Source organism: Carlito syrichta, unplaced genomic scaffold, assembly GCF_000164805.1.
Source record: "Carlito syrichta isolate Samal-C Ts95f unplaced genomic scaffold, Tarsius_syrichta-2.0.1 Scaffold306949, whole genome shotgun sequence".
Classification (NCBI taxonomy): Eukaryota; Metazoa; Chordata; class Mammalia; order Primates; family Tarsiidae; genus Carlito; species Carlito syrichta.
Window position 1 is genome coordinate 1,024,677 of NW_007251045.1, and position 8,736 is coordinate 1,033,412.

Below are 8,736 nucleotides of genomic sequence, written 5' to 3' on the forward strand. Positions count from 1 at the left end.
GCGCCTGTAGTTCCAGCTACTTGGAAGGTAAGGCAGGAGGGATCGCCGGAGCCCAGCAGGTCGAGGCTGCGGTGGCCGGGAGTGGCCACTGCACTCCAGTCTGGGTGACAGAGTGAGACTCCAACTCAAAAAAAAAAAAAAAAGAAAAGAAAAAAGTTGAGACCCAAACAAAAATGCTTAACTTTTATTTTTACCTTGCAGGTTCTTACCTTACAAAAGCTTGTTAAGAAATTGATGGGCATTCCTCAAACAAGTGTCAATATTTCAAAAAGACTAACGAAAAGACTGTAACATCTAGTGGTTAAAATTGTCTTTGTAAAGGCTCTGTCCTTTTGAAACTTATATATATATATATTTAAGTGCTTTTGTGGTCAGATAAACCTGAGTTTGGAACCAAGTTGAGTAAATTACAGAACTCCTCTGTACCTCTCTTTCCTGAACTGTGAAATGAAGACAGCTTCATAACACTCTAGCAAGTATTAAGTAAGATAAGCTTTGTAAATCCATTAGCTAGGCATCCAATAAATCATATTATTATTATTATTATTTTAGATGAGACAGGCCACTTATCTTTTACAGGCATCATATTAACTGAGTGATCATTCGTTATACAGATCTGTGGTTATTCTGTGGGAAAATAAATTCTTTTTTTAGATGATCAGAGCAGTTTAGTTTGCTGGCTGCATCCTTTAGAACATGGGGCCCAAGGGAAGGAGGGGAACATATCAAAGAGCCTTCTGATGTGGAAAAGACCAGGGACCCAGGGGACAGTTGTCCTCTGAAGCCCTTTCTTATTTTCAACGTCTGCACTCCTCCAAATGCCAGGAACGCGTCTCTACAGGGCTCGGCACACAGGCGGCTCTCCTGATGGGAGGTGAAGCCTTTCTGAGATTTTCTGTACTATTCTGTGACTCAGCGTACAGTTCACATCCCCTGTCGGGCCAATTAGTGACTTACAATGTTGTTAGGAAAAGGCAAGCACGTTCATTATGTAGAAGCAAGCACTCAGGCCCAGTGGTTTTCTATTTATGCTGTTTGAAAAAGCAATTCTTTCCTGATCCTTTGTGTGTGCAAGTCACCAAAAGGCCTCCGAATCACAGATTCTTTCCTAGTAGCTGTTCATCTCCCTTCTCCATGCTCGTCCATCACCCTCACCCACTCTGCAGGCATCGACCATGACAAAATTTGCAGGGAACGAAGAACTGAGCAGGAGTTGCCATTTGCAGAGACACTATGTCCTGTGAGAGGGAAGAGAGACAGAATAAAAATGAGACAGGAATTAATTGATCAGGTCAGATTCTTGTAGCTCCTATTGAAGTCAAATAACATGATGCCATACCTTGGGTAAATTTCAATGAAGAACTTGAAAGCGTCCAATAAACCAATGGGTTTCTTGTTGTGAAAGGTACACAGGACCAAGAACAAAGGCATCTGGGTTCTAGCTAGGGCCTGTTTGACCTTGAGCAGGTAATCAGCTCTTTCTAGCTCCCAGGCTTCTATTCTGTAAATCGAACCTATTAGGTGATGTAGTTTGGCTATTTGTCTCCCCCAAATCTCAAGTTGAAATAGGATCCCCAATGATGGAGGTAGAACCTAGTGGAGGGTGTATGGGTCGTGGGGGGGCTGATCCCTCATGAATGGCATGGTGCCCCTTCCACAATAATGAGTGAGTCCTTGCTCTGTTCATTCACACAAAAGCACATTGTTTAAAAGAACCTGGCACCTCTCTTGCTCCCTCTCTCACCGTGTGACACGCCAGCTCACCTTCACCTTCCACCACGAGTAAAAGCTTCCAGAGGCCTCACCAAAAGTAGATGCCGGCACCAGGTTTCCTGTCCAGCCTGCAGAACCACGAGTCAAATAAACCTCTTTTCTTTATAAATTACCCAGCCTCGGTGTTCGTTGATAGCAACACCAAAACAGGCTAACACGTTGGATAAGGTCTTAATTATATTTACGTTCAACATCTGTAATCCATGGATTTATGGATTCTAGGAAGCAAAGCTGGTTGAGAAACTGAGTTCTTTGGTGGGTTTCTATTTTGACTTTAGATAGGTCCAGTCTCAGTCGATAACTGCTCAACCGACCACAGCTGAGGGCTTTATAGATTTGTCTACACCTTGGATAAATCTACATTTGTTAGAGTACAAAACTCAACACTTCAGCAGCCTGGAATCCCATTTATCCGTCTGGTCAACCAGTCGTTTTCAAAAATTCTGTAATAAATATTTTATTTCAAGAAGTACATACATAGGCACTTTTTATTAATCCAAGTTGGCTATCTATCAGGAAACAGATTAATGCTTTTGCTCTGCTTTTCCTACAGCAAGCAGAATGAGCTCATCTCAGGTGCAGGATTACTTCCTCCAGCACTGTGGAGTCTGTTTTGCACCTCCACTCCAGTCTGACATCTTTAAAGACTTGCCTCATAAAGGGCCCGCTGTTTATACTCTCCAGGTTGGATTTCCTAATTTTGTTTTCCTTTATTTTCTCTCTCTCTCTCTCTCTTTTTAAAATAGAAAATCACTTGCTCTTAAGTATAGGGTACAAAGTTCCAGAGGGAACCCTAGGAAGATTAGATTTCTTGGTAAAATCTAACTTTCTTTCCCTCCCTCCTTCTCTTGCCTCCTGACAAATAGATAATGAATTGCAAAGTGGTTTGATCCTCTTTGTCGACACCAATGTTCACGATGGCTTTTCCCTTCCCATCCAAGGGGAGGGGTGTTCTTTCCTCAAATAAGAAAGCACCTCCTTCCCCTAGAGCCATAGGCATCCCAGTATTTACTGATTTAATATGACAATGGTCTACTTAGCAACCTCATTCTCACAGGATTGGAGTAGACAGGCTCCTCTTCAATGCTCCAAGTTTCAAGAATCCCAGCCTAGACCAGAACATGGCTACACCTTGGATAAATCTACATAAATCCCCAAAACTGGTAAACAAAACATAATGAGGTTATATTTTAAAAGCCTGTGATATTACTTGTTTCCCAAGTAACAAGGGAAGGTTTTTATAGTACACAGTGGTTCTCTTCAAGCAAGGGTTTGGTATGCAGGATATAGAGGGTGGGATCATTCCCATCCTTAAATGAACTTCATGTTTTAAAGAGAAAAGACTCTGGGCTTTATAGAATGCTTACCTTGCAGCTTTTGGGGGAGGCTCACAGATCATAAACGAGAGCTCCCCACGTGGATTCTGGCACAGAGGAGGTATCGATAATGAAGCCCAAGAGGTGTGAAAGTCTATTCGACTGTACTCTTTGAGAAGGTAAGGGGATCTGTCTGCTTTATTCAGCATGGTGCCTGGCACACGCCTAGTGCTCAGAAGTTTGAGTTGTTTAAATTCTACCTCATCACTGGATCCTCAAGATTCCGGATAAGTTAGATCACATCATCACTCTACATTTCACAGATGAGAAAAATGAGAACCCGAGGCAAAGGGTCTAAACTAAGGTTCCACAGTCAGTGGTAGTCCTGCCGACACTGGTGCCAAAGCTCTAGACCACTTTATTAAATCGCCTCAACAAACAGTTGCTCTTTCTCTGGGCTCCGTGAGGAACAAGACAAGGCTTCCTTCCTTTCCAGTGCTGTCAGCTCTGTTTACTTGCCAACTTGGAAGAAGCAAGTGGGATGTAGAGATTTCCCCCCAAACAACCCATTGCATTCTTGTTGCTTTGAAATGTTGCAACTCTGCCCCACTCCCTTCCCCTGCAAGTTGCCTCCACATTTGAAGCTTGAATGACCCAGTGGTTTCAACACAATTCATTCTCATTCATGGAGGAGAGCCCACTCTCTGTTGCTTCTCCAACATATGTTTGTCCAAATTCATCATAGTAACATGGGATCACACATCCCTGGCATGGGGCTCTCTGCTGCCTGGGCAGATTTTCCTGGCAAGGAACCCGAGCGAGCACACAGGACTTGAGAATGGGGTGGGCTCGGAGCTAGTTTAATTGAGTCTTGGTGAGGAACTGCTAACCTCCTTCCATAGGACAAGGATTGTGGAACAGGAAAGAAGCACACATGTCTGGGGGAGGCACAGGCTCTTCAGTGGGACCCCAGAAAGCACAACAGTCTCCCGGGGCTACGGAATCTATATGTAGTACTGGGACTCCCTGCTCTGCGCTGGGGCTAAGCGGTGACCTTGGAAAATAGCAGTCACCCAGACTGGAAACTTCAGAGGCACCAGAGAGCCTCCCTTTTTCTCAGCCTCCACATTCAATCAGTTTCCACATCCTTTTGTAGCACCTTCTCTCTGCCTGACTTCACCCACTATCACCTCTCACCTAGGATTTTTCGGCAGTGTGCCCCAGCTCTTCCCAGGACCTCTTCTACTGCATCATCTCTTTTGCAGCAGGAATGATTTTCTAAGAAGGGAAATCTCCTCAAAACCCTTCAAAGACTTCCCATGTCTTTATCTTAAAGTCAAAGGCTGAAGCCTGGCATTCAGATTCCTTCACAGCTAGTTCTTGTCTAATTGTTTGGTCTCATCTCTTTACCCTGGAATTCACCCTTTCTGAATACCAGTGAACTTCCTCACCTCCATGTCACTGCACACGCTGTTTCCATTATCCACAAATGCACTCTAGCCTCGGTGCCTTTTAGGCAGCTCTTTAGAGTTGCCCATGCTTCACTCTTTCCCAGGGGACGGCTCTCCAGGAAAATTTCAGGTAACCACGAATTTGGGGTTCACGCCTAAGAGGTTCAAAAGCATATTTGAGAACAAATTAAGAACACTCTTGTATTAACAAAGATGATGCTAATAAGATGGTTAAAAGGATTCAAGCATGGGCCTTTGAAATAGACACACATAGGTATAAATTCCAGCCCTGGAACCAGGGTTTCCTGGGTTTCCTCCTCTGCAAAATATACCTTATCTTTTTATTAGATAAAACATCTAACACTATCTTTCACACAAATATGTTTGATGAATAGTGATCATCGTGATGATGATAACTGATGATGGTGGTGATGATGGTAGTGGTAATAGCATAACCCAAATAAATCCTGGGACATCATGTGATCTGGGTTTGGCGTGATGGGACATTCGAAGAAATCCAATCCAGCAGCCAAAAGGTACTAAAAACCAATTCCGGTACATACTTATCTCTCTCAAAAAGACACCCAATTCACAACTCACAGCACCGTGTCTAAAGCCCCCTTTCCCAGGTCTTCTTGCCTTTTTGTACGAAAAACTTGGCACCAAGCTGCCAAAGTTTCTTTGTTTCCTCTTCTGTTCATTTGTGGAATAAATCTCTCCATCCCTACCTCTTGGTTTTTCCCACACCGAATTATCCTTTTGGCATAACAAATGTCTAGGATGGTGGTGGAAGGAAGGTGGAAATGCTGGGCAAGCAATATAAACATTTTTCTTGGTAGGCAATGGAGTAAGAATATACATCCATTAGTACCATTGTTCCTGTTAAAACTGCAATAGGCCAATCGATGGCATGATAAAAACAATGAATTGATGAATTGCCACCTCTATTTTTGGTAACTAGTTCAAAAAATTGGGATGATCTTTCTTAGTCTATAAAAGGATAATATGGGGAAATTATCAACGCCATCTCAGAGCAGCCTACAGCCTAGTTGGATGAATTGCTATTCCCCAAACCTGTGCCTTCAACCCCTAAAAAGTCAAACCACAGCACAGCCAACAATAGAGTCCAGGGAGGCTTAGAATAGTGGAAAACCACACCAATTTTACATTTTAGCCCTATCCACTAAAACACAACAGAAGCAGCAGCGAAAATGTACCTTTTAGGCAACCCCTTCGTGTCCCCTCTCACTGTGGGAGATTTTCTGGCCTCTCAGTTAATCCTGCTTTCTCAAAAAAAAAAATGCACCTTTTGATTTAGCACTTACCTTTTTTTAATTTCAGGGACAAAGCAAAGTTTATTGCTCACAGCATTCATAGTATCCAGAGTATCAGTAATTTTTTTCTTTTTTTAAGTTTGTATAAATTGATGGGGTACAAGTGTAATTTGTTGCATGCATAGATTGCACAGTGGTTATGTCAGGGTTTTTAAAGTATCTACCACCCAAATAATGCATATTGTACCCATTAAATAGTTTCTCATCATCTACTTCCTCCCACCTTCTCACCCTTCTGAGTCTCCATTGTCTATCATTCCACACTTCACATTAATGTCTACACATAACTTACCTTCTGCTTGTAGTGAGAATATATAATATTTGTCTTTCTGTGTCCGACTTATTTACTTACAATAATGGCCTCTAGTTCTATTCATGTTGCTGCAAAAACATGATTTCATTCTTTTTATGGCTGAACAGTATTCCATTTGTGTGTGTGTGTGTGTGTGTGTGTGTGTGTGTGTGTGTGTGTGTGTGTGACATTTTCTTTATCCAGTCATCCACTGATGGACACTTATGTTGATTCCATATCTTTACTATTGTGTATAATGCTGTGATAAACATAGGAGTGCAGATATCTTTTTGATAAAATGAGTTATTTTCCTTTGGATAGATCCAGTACTGGGATTGCTGAGTTTAAGGCTAGTTCTACTCTCGGTTCTTTGAGAAATCTATTTTCCATAGAAGTTAAACTAATTTACATTCCCACCAACAGTATATGAGAGATCCCTTATGTCTGTATCCTTGCCAACGACTACTATTTTTGGTCATTTTGAATGGGACAATATGGTATGTCGTTATGATTTTAATTTGTATTTCTTTGATGATTAGTGATGTTTAACAATTTTCCATATGCCTGTTGGTCATTTGTATGTCTATACATATCCTTCGCCCACTTTATTTTTTTCTACTAGAGATGAGATCTAACTATGTTGCTGAGTCTTGTCTTGAACTCCTGGGCTCAAGCAATCTCCTGCCTCAGTCTCCCAAAGTGTTGAAATTACAGGCGTTTAGGACATCATGCCCAGCCTCTTTGCCCACTTTTTAATAGAGTTAATTTTTGTTGTTGTTGAGTTGTTTAAGTCCCTTGTATATTTTGTATAGTAGACCCTTGTCAGATACATATTTTGCAAATATTTTCTCCCATCTTTCAGTTAGTCTGTTCATTCTATTGATTATTTCTTTTGCTGTGCAGATATTTTTTAGTTTAATTAAGTCCCACTGGTCTATTTTTTCCTTAATTGCCTGTGATTTTGAGGGTTGAGTTATTAATTCTTTGTCTAGACCAATGTCCAAAAGAGTTTTCCATAGATTTTCTTCTAGTATTTTTATAGTTTCGGATCTTATATTTTAGTCTTTAGTCCATCATGAGTTGATTTTAGAATATGATGAGGAATATGAGTTCAATTTCATTTTTTTGCATACGGCATTCCAAGTTTCCCAGAACCATTTATTGAAAAGTGTGTCCTTTACCCAGTGTATGTTCCCATCTGTTTTGCCAAAAAGCAGTTGGCTATGAATATGTGGGTTTATTTCTACCTCCAATATGCTGTGCCATTGGTTTATGCATCTATTTTTATAACAGTATCATACTTTTTTGGCTAATATAGCTTGTAAAATTATTTGAAGTGAGGTATTGTGATGATCTAGTTTCAGGCTCTTAATTTCAGGCTCTTTTTTGTTACCATATGAATTTTAGGATTTTTTTTCTATTTCTATAAAAGTTTGATGTTGGTATTTTGATGGAAATTGCATTGCAGATGTAGATTACTTTGGGCAGTACGGTCATTTTAACAATGTTAATTCTTTAGATCTATGAGCAGGGAGGGTTTTTCTTTGTTTGTTCCATCTACAATTTCTTTCATCAGTGTTTTGTTGTATTCCATGTAGAGATCTTTAACCTCCTTAGTTAAATATATTCTTAGGGTTGTTGTTGGTTTTTTTTGGTAGCTATTGTAAATGGGCTTGTCTTCTTAATTTCATTCTCAGTTACACTGTTATTGGTGTATGGGAATACTGCTGATTTTTGTATGTTCATTCTGTGTATTTTGAAGTTTTACTGAATTCATTTATCAAATTTCAGAGGGTTTTCATGGAGTCTTTAGGTTTTTCTGGATATAAGATCATATTATCAGCAAACAGAAATAATTTGGCCTCATCTTTTGCAATTTGAATACCTTTTATTTCTCTCTTTGATTCAGCACCTACCTTTGAGAATTTATTCCACAAATGACCTCAAACATATCCAAAGATGCATATGCAAGAACATTCATTATAGCATTATATAAGTAAAAGCTGGAAACAACCTAAGTGTTCACCAAGGGGAACTGCTTTAAAAAATGATGGTACATTCATGCAGTGGCATATTATGGGTGTCCTTTTTGTGCTGATTGAGAAAAATCTCCAAAATCTATTTTAAGTGCAAAAAAGTAATGTACAGAAACATTTATTTAATATGCTCAAATTTGTGTTTAAAAGTTGTTTTATACATTTAAAATGTGTTTGTATTGTATTCATGCTCATTCATGCATTAAAAAATATGTATCAGGAAAGATTAACAAGAAATCACTGAGAATGGTTAACCCTGTGGAATAGGAGCAGAGGTAAAGGTGGGAAAGAAACATTTTTTCACTACATGTGTTTTGGTAAGGTGAAGGTTACAATGAAATTTTTTTTTTTGGTCAGGATCTCACTCTGTCACCCAGTCTGGAGTGCAGTGACATGATTGATCACAGCTCACTGCAGCCTCAACCTCCTGGGCTCAGGTGATCCTTCTGCCTCAGCCTCCCAAATAGCTGGGACTACAGGCATGTACCACTAAGCCCTGCTAATTAAAAAATAATTTTTTTTTTTTAGAAATGA